The following is a 7934-nucleotide window of genomic DNA, read 5'->3' on the forward strand; positions in this document are numbered from 1 at the left end:
ATCTCACCTAATAATATGCTCAAGGTCCATCCATGTTGTTGCAAATGGAAGGATATCCTCCTTTCTCAGGGCTGAATAATACTCCACTGTGTATATGTACCATACCATTTTTATCCATTCATCTTTTGAGGGGCATTTGAGTTGTTTCCATATCTTACCTATTGTGAATAATGCTGCAATAAACATCAGATGTCCCAGCAGACCTTAAGGAATGTACCACCTATAGTGTTTTTTCAAGGCAAAGAAAATGCAGCTGTTGTAGTGATTGATTGGTTATAGCAATTGCTGATTTTGGATCTCCTAATTAAAAAGATGACTTTATACAAAATGATTTCAGGGAACTTAAGACTGGACAGTCCATTATGGTCTGATAGCACGGAATCTGCCTTGCTCTCAAATCTGTGCAGAATCAATCAGGAGGCACTCAACAGTCACGTAATGGAATACAAAAAGGAAGAAAGAGAAAAGACTTGAAAGTTGAGCCCAGCGTGCCCAACACAAGAACAGGGACAGTTGACTAAGTTGATGACAGAAATGAAAAAGAGAAAGAAGAAAGCAAAGTTCCTTGTGGATGATGACATCTCCTCCAAGAATTGCCTGTTGGGTAGAATAAGTAAAGATGATCTGGATGATGATAGTGTACTTTTTTGAAGCGCACACACCAGAATATGAATATGAATTACAAGAAGCAGGAAAGAATTTGGAGGCTGAGAGAGGAGGTGACAAAAAGGAATCAAGTTCACTTGTTTCAGAATGCAAAGGAAGTAAATTTGTAAGGCATCAGCTCTGCTGATACATTCTTTGTGGGGATACAGACCAACTGCTGCCATGGAAGTCTGTACTATGTACTATGTTTATACATGAATTCTGCTTTAAAAAAAGAAAAATAAATTTTGAATGTATCAAATAGAAGGCATTTGTATGATATGGTATCCTCTATCACTTCAGATACTTATAAGGAAGGGTAAAAGGAAGAGTACTGGTAAAAGGACAAAGTGAGACACATTTTATAAAATTAAAACTCTTGAATGGTATTGTCTGCCATTTTGCCAATTAGAAGTTTTATAGTTTTTCAGTGCATTTAAATATAATTTCCTACAGATGAAAGACATAAAGTTACTGTTGTTTCTTCTCAAAAAAGAGAAAGAATTCTTAAAAGCAAAAAAGAAACATCAAAATCCTCTGTAGTATTATTTAAACCAGTAAAAATTATGATGCGACTCACACGACTAGGAAAGCAGCTTAATAAATTATGGCATATCAGCACTGTAAGCTACTAAGTATGCATTAAAATTCTAATAATTGTTAAAAACTGTAAAAAACTGAACACTATTCCTGATGTAATATTAAGAGTGAAGAAGAAAATAAGCAATAAGGTATTTAGGATAATTGCAGCTATGTAGAATATACACATAATTGTAAAATGTATAATAATGAAAAGTACCACTTTATGCTAGTATTATATGTGAATTTAAAATGCTTGACATTTTATTTAATGTAATAATATCTTTTCAATAAAAATAATAGTGATCATTAACAAATTTGAAATATATAATCAAAATCAACATTATACACTAATAACTCTCACTGAAAATGATACCCATGGAATTTTATTAATTTTTATTAATGCAATATATTCTATTAGTAGAGTGATCATCATAGTAAAATTATTATTATTATTATTATTGGTATCAAATATACTATCTTGTACATCAAAAGATTTCTTAAAAACAAATGAAGTAATGTTTCCCTAAAGAATTTCTGGAAATTTGCATTTCCTGATTCAGTTTTGTTTCTGGAAAATATGATTAGAAATATATTAGAAACTTTCCAATGATGAAGACTGCTTGGGGAGGGGGAGTGTTGATATGAAAATAGTCTTCTCTTTATATATATTCTTGAATTGACAAGGAGTTAAAATGCAAAAGTTACAAGAGAGGGCTCTATTTTCCATTAGAAAGAAAACTAAAATGCATTTAGCTAGGAAGTGAATAGGGAGGAATTCTACTGGCCCTCAAAATGCTCTGCAGTTAAGTGAAAGACTTGAACATTTTTGATTTTGTTTAATGAGATTTGCAAGTTTCAACACAAAACATATTTGAGATCAAATTTTAAAAGTCACCTGCACTTAAGGATTTCCATCTGAAACACCCACATCTCTAACTACAGCAGCTGCTGGTTGCTGTTCTTGTCCTATAAATTATACTGATTGAGTGATGGGTCAGAAAGAACAGAGCTACAGTTCCAAGTATGTGGTACACAGAGATTAGCCAACCATTTAAGAATGTTAAACAGTCAATCAATATCCTTGATTCTAGTGAGGTTCATAAATTTGTATTTTTGAAAAATAATAAGCCACTTGTGCATTACTTTGTCATACAGAAGTCTCTATCACTAACTTCCAAAGGGAGTCTCTGCACCACTCATGATTGTCTTCTTTGCTTAGGGCAAACATAGAGATTTTTTTACGTTCTTGAGACAAGATGGCCATTTCTCTTTTCATGGCTTCTTATTTCCAGAATAAATACTTTCAATAAATCACTTCAAGATATTCTCAGCTGATTCTCCCCTACATCTAGTATTTTCCTTCCCTGATCACAGCCAATAGTCAATAATCTTCAAGATGAGAAAATTTGCTTTCTTGGTATATTTTCATGGGAAAAAAAGTATATATATATATGTGTGTGTGTGTGTGTGTGTGTGTGTGTGTGTGTGTATACTACATATATATATGTAGTATACATATATATATGTAGTATACACATATATATGTAGTATACATATATATATATATATATATAAAATCTCAGTTACCCATTCTTCCTCAAACTGCATTCCTTTTGCTTTTAATAAATTTAACACACACACACACACACACACACAAACCACCACTGCACCAAAATGTTTTTAATTAACTCAAAACTAAATAAATAATATTAAAATCTAGAGCATAGTACATTGGTGTTGCATTTTGTGCCTAGCATAGTGCATAGGGCATAGTATACAATAAATGTGGGCAAAATTAATAAGTGGCCCAAAATATACCCGCTATCCTTTTATCTTGCCCTCACCCTGAATCTTCATAATATAGCACTTTATTTATATATTTTTATGATCCTAATATTTTGTTCTGCATTATACTAATTTTCTGTTTTCATAGTCTCCGCTATTAAGGCACCTACTGCATAATGGAAAGAGTACCATATTCAGATTGAGACAGATGTGAGTTGGAATTCAGATTCTACCACTTAACTACCTATGTGACTTTGGTTAAGCTCTTTCACCTCTCTGAGCCTCAATTTCATCATGTGTCAAATAGGTATAGTTATACTTAGCTGATAAAATTCTAAGAATTAAATGAGATGAGCATGTAAGCTGGTCAATAAATGGTGTTTAGTCCCTCACCCATCACAAAGTAGACTGTGAGCTTTTTGTCCATTGTTTTTTTTTTAATTGATCTTTACTTCTTCCTTTCCTCTCAGCCAGTAACTTAAGCATAGCATACACTTAATTAATGCTTAGTGAATAAATTAATTCTATGTAGGTATATCTGTCTTTGTGTCTGTTCATTTCAAGAAAATTCCCTTAAAGGCAAGAATGCTATCAAAATATTTTTTCATATTAGCTAACAAATTTTGAGTTATTACTCTGTGCTAGCTCCTAAGCTAAATAGTCATATACTTTATATGTTGTGGTCTTCTATAGCAGCTGCCTAATATATTCACTAAGCATTTTATTCATTTAAGAAATATCGATGAACATTATTACCTGAAATTGATATAAAGTAAAACATTTTTTGATCACAATGCTTGAGGAAATGTGGCATTTGGTCAAATAAGGGTCATTTAACCATTTATGACTACAGGTAAATGGTGAAAATGATCTTATGTCAAAATATACCAAATGCCCTCACATTCCCCCTAGTAAAGTGTAGCTATAAATAACTTTCCTTCCTCTCAATTCCTTCTTTTTTCTGGATTTTAGATTTCTGCCCCCAACCTCCCAACCCTCAGCTAAATAAAGAGAAAGAACTTTATAACAATATTTACAAATCTTTAGAACATATTTAACAAAATTCTATATCAAACTCATATCTCCTTTTTCTATTTTTTAAATTACTAAAATATTAAATATTTAAATTATTAAAGCAAACAAACCAAAAAACCCACCAGTATGGTTAAACACTCCATATCTCCGCCTCACAGAGCTTTTACAAACTACATGGTTGACAAGTACAGTTGACCCTTGAACAATGTGGGGTTAGGAACACCAACTCCGTGTAGTTAAAAATCTCTGTATAACTTTACAATCGGCCCTCCACATCCGAGGTTCCACATCCAGAGATTCAACCAACCATGGCTTGTGTAGAACTGTAGTATGCATTTAGTGAAAAAATTGTGTGTATAAGTGGACCCTCCCAGTTCAAACCCATGTTGAAAAAAATTTCAAGAGTTAGGTTAACAACTTCATGATGTTAACAACTTCACGATGTTAATTCAGCTTGTAACACTACTAAACTACCTTGGAGACACAGTTAAATTTAATTCCATCAAGACAAACAACTTGGAAACAAAAAATAAGAAAACAAATTCCAAGAAGCTAATAAACAAATATCACTTCAATGTCCCTTCCTTCTTGATGAAACATATTAAAGATGCAAAGGAAAACAAAACAAGCAAAAACATGATGATTGTGATCAATGCAGGCTGTTGTGTTTAGATGCTGGTGTTTAGATGATTTTTTTTTTTTCCCGGTCAAATGAATCAGACTGTCTGAATGACAGAACTTCTAAAATAGTTATCATCATCATCATCATCATCACTTACTGAGAACATATTAAGTGTTAGGCACTGTGCTAATTTAAGTGCTTTATATGAATCATCTATTAAATTACCTATGTGGTAGGTACTGTTATTATCCCCAGTTTTACAGATGAGGAAAATATAACACATGGAAGTTCAGCAACTTGCCCAAGGTTCACAGCTAACAAGGGGAAGAGGTAAATTTTAAATAACATGTGGCCTCTCTCCAGAGACAATAAATACAGTTTCACACTAGTACTGAAAAGAATTCACATTAGTTGAGGGTTCTAGCTAGGAAAGTGCCAGATAACCTATCCTACTGTAGTACTGAAATGTTATTTTGCACTAATCTCAGTTACACTAGACTGTGAGATGTTCAAGAGTAAAGAGCACTTCTTATTCATCTTTGAGTCACAGATCTAAGAAGATATTCAACACATAAATGCTTGCTGAATTAATGCCACTGAGACAACCAAACAATAAGCAAATGCAATGTTGAAAATGCCATTTTCATAGGGAAATCAGTCAGGAGACCACCTGAACTGGTATAGCTATGTTCATAAAGATACCTTGATTGCAGGGCAATGAACAATCTATCTTAAAACATGTTTCACGATATAATTCTGTATTATAAAGGAAGTTTACAGATTTGTGGACTCCTGTAGTTGATTTCTCATAGCAGATTTTCAAGAAACTGAAAGTAAAAAAAATAACTATGAAGGTTTGTCATTTTGAGGACAAAGACAGATGAAATTTGGTTATGTAGCAACACATTGATCTAAAGCAACAAGCAAACTTGTTCATTCTTGGATTCATTCAAGAAACACTTGTTGAGAAATAGACTCACACAGAAGACAAACTTATGGTTACCAAAGGGGAAAGTGGGGAGGGATAAATTAGGAGTTTGGGATTAATGGATACAGATTAACAGATCCTATATATAAAATAATCAACAAGGTCCTACTATATAGCACAGGAAACTATATTCAATATCTTGTAATAACTTATAATGGGAAGGAATCTGAGAAAATATATATGTATAACTGAATTACTCGGCTGTACACCTGAAATTAACACATTACAAATCAACTATAGCTCAATTTAAAAAAAAAAGAAACATTTGTTAAGTACCCACTATATGCAAGACACTGTTCTGGGTACGAAATCAATACAAAAGACAAGGTTCTAACCCCATGGTACTTCTAGAAGCAGAAGGCAAACGATATACAATATACAAACAAATTATGGTATAATATCATATACTGGTAAACATTAATAGGAAATTAAAATATCCCAATTTGATAGTGGATGACTGTGGATACACAACTTTACAGATAGGTGACATTTGCACTGAGACCTAAAAGTACCATGTGCACATACACTGAAGCAGGAGAGTTTAGCCTGTTCAAGGAGCAGAAAGCAGTCCAGGGTGGTTCTAACAAAGTGAATGAGTGCAAGAGGGCAACAACATGAGGCCAGAGAGGCAGGAAGTTGTAGAACCTTGTAAACCACAGTAAGGATTTAAGATTTAATTCTAATGACAGTGAGGATCCATTGGTGGATTTTAGTCAGCAAAGTGATATTATCATTTTAGAACTTAAAAGAACTTTCAAGCTTATTGGGAGATACCAATTTTAATGTAAAATTTACCATCTTCCTGAAACAAATGCAAGCTGGCTGCACATTCTAAGTCAAAAAATGTTTTCCAGAGCTCTAGAAAGAGATATATAGCACTGTCTGGCTATGGAACTGTCAGAAAGATCATTAGATATATTTTATTGGTATGCATCAAGTACTGTAGGGATGTGATTAGAGGCAGCAAACTTGTTCAAATAAAAGAAGACCTGCCATGAACTTTCGTCCAAGCCTTGAACCAAGCATTTTATTTAAAATGTACTTCATATAAGTTTGCTAACCTTAACATGATCATTTTTCTTTTTTGTATTTTTTCAACTGCCCCAAATCATCAGAAAGACCAAATTTGCTTATTTCCTATTCAACCTAAAGCAAAATTATAGACCACGATTAATGTTACAGGTAAAGAAAAAAAAAAGGCATGTGTTTTTGCTTAAAAATCTAGTTATAAGGACAAGATCAAAATGTAAGTAAGAAGAATGCCATAAATTAGAAAAATTGGTCTTAGTTCAAACATCACCTACTCAGACTTTTCTAAAATTACTCTCCACCTCTTGGCACAGCCATTCTTGATCACGTCACCCTCCTTTGCCTTCTTCATTTCACTTATAACAATGCGTTACTCGTTTATTGTCTGCCCTCCCCCACCCTATAAAATAAAAGCTGGGATCTTATCTGTTTACCCATCTATTTCCAGTTTCTAGCATAGTATCTGGTTCTTAGTCGGGGCTCATTAATATTCAATATATGTTGATCACTTTATCTACAAATATTAAGTGATCATTAATACACAGTATAAAGTTGTACAAATATTCAAAGAAGAGTAAAATATGGTTCTCATACTCCAACCATTTATCCTCTAAATTGGCATCTTCAATGAGGCATGGATGTAAAACAACTGAGAACATACTTAGTCTCTAAACCAGGAAGTCAGTTTACAACCAGAAAATGGAAAGGGGAATGAACAGTTACAGCTATAATCCTAAGAGGTCCCTACCTAACTGCAGGAAATACTATTTTTATCTGAAACTCTCTTTATCTAAAAGTGGAGAGATTGCCATACCCTCTAAGGGTCAGCTGCAAGTGCTGGTCCTTTAAAGCAGGCAAGATTACATATATGTGTGTATATGTGTGTGTGTAAATATATGTATATATTTAAATAGATATTTTATCATTAGCATATTATAACAAAATATATTTATTAACAATCCCTACTGCAAATTTTTCTGCCAAGGGTTTAGAGAAAGAGCGGGTCTAAATCATTAGAATAGCTTACTCATGCTTTTAGGGGGCTTAGTAGCATTGCTTTGGGCCTTATATATTCCAGTGCTTGTCTGAACTTAGGAAGGACATAGATTACTATGGAAATTGGCACACTTATGTCCATTTCCTGGTACTGTAGATAAAACAACCACTAAACCAAAAATCTATTGATAAAACATTTCTGTCAATTTTACCTATTTTAGCCAAGTACCTTCAGCATTAAGTTTTTCTTGA

This window comes from Eubalaena glacialis, chromosome X (genome assembly GCF_028564815.1).
Source record: "Eubalaena glacialis isolate mEubGla1 chromosome X, mEubGla1.1.hap2.+ XY, whole genome shotgun sequence".
Classification (NCBI taxonomy): Eukaryota; Metazoa; Chordata; class Mammalia; order Artiodactyla; family Balaenidae; genus Eubalaena; species Eubalaena glacialis.